The sequence below is a fragment of the Myotis davidii genome, unplaced genomic scaffold (genome assembly GCF_000327345.1).
Source record: "Myotis davidii unplaced genomic scaffold, ASM32734v1 scaffold472, whole genome shotgun sequence".
NCBI lineage: Eukaryota > Metazoa > Chordata > Mammalia > Chiroptera > Vespertilionidae > Myotis > Myotis davidii.
In genome coordinates, this window is record NW_006283774.1 from 1,412,919 (window position 1) to 1,414,015 (window position 1,097).

At 67.2% G+C, this 1,097-nt stretch overlaps 1 protein-coding gene across 1 annotated transcript in view; it reads left to right on the forward strand.

The window, feature by feature from the left end:
* Positions 1-1,097, forward strand: part of LOC102774037 (chromosome unknown open reading frame, human C7orf72) — a 31,365-nt gene that overhangs the window by 27,174 nt on the left and 3,094 nt on the right. The window lies entirely within an intron of this gene.

A 1,097-nucleotide genomic window follows, 5' to 3' on the forward strand; every position in this document is an offset into this window, starting at 1 on the left:
GTCTGCACTCTCCCCCTCCCCTCCCCTCCCCTCCCCCTCTGGGCTGGGCTCTCTGTGCGTCTGATTCCTTTAATACCGTGTGTTTCCACGGAAGGTCGTTGAGCACCGAAGTACAAAGTCCCCGTCGCCACTGCCACTGGGGCTCCCGAGAGCCCAGGCTGAGTGAGGGCCACGGGCTGCCCACACAGTAGCCTCCCGGCTGCTCAGGGCGTTGCCTAGGGCTGGGTGGGGGGGGCTGGCTCCTGTGGGGGCCCTGCCCTTCAGCTCCCTGTTGCGGCCTCCTGAGATCCACTGGCTGGTTCTGTGTGTTCTGCTCTTGCCCTGGGCGCGAGCTCCCTCCTGTGAGCGCTGGTGCCCTGCCATGTCCCTGCCGCCAGGGAGGTCAGCGAGTGGTCACAGTGCCCCCTGGGAGGAGACACATGAGGCCTGTCAGGGACCCGTTCTTCTCTGACCTCTGGCCCTGCACACACCCAGTGCTCTGCCGGAGGCTGATGCTGGGGGGGAGGGGGTGCAGGGGGCTGCCCTCTGTGCTCCGGGCATGAGGCTGTGGGCTCATCTTTGTCCCCCAGAGCAGCCCCCAGAGGCGGAGGCCTAGCCCTGAGGATGTGGACTGAGTACAGGGGGTGCCGTGTGGGAGGGACGCTCATGCTCAATCGCTGTGTGTTCCTGCTCCTTGGAGCGCATTCCCAGCCCCTGGAGGGGAGCCCCCCCCCCCCCCCCGCCTTCTGCAGCAGCACTGGGCCCCAAGCCGCCTCCCCAGGACACGCCCTAGAGGTGCAGAAGCCTCTGCAGGGCACAGGCTGTGCTCCTGGGCGCAGGGGAGGCTTGGAGAGGGGGTTCCGCTCAGCTCCGTGTTCTCTCGTCCCCCCCGGCTGGCGGGATGGGGGGAAGCAGAGGAGGGGGCTGTACAGGCTACAGGTGTGCGGTTTCAGGAAGTCGGGGAAAGCCGTGGTGCAGAGCATTCATGGTGATGAGAAAGGCGTCACTTAGAGGCAGGCGTGTGCCCGCGGCTAGTGGGGCAGGTCCGGGCGGCGGCGGCTGCTCTGAAGGAACCGGCTGCCTTCGCTGGGAAGCGGAGCCACGTAACCCGCCAACTC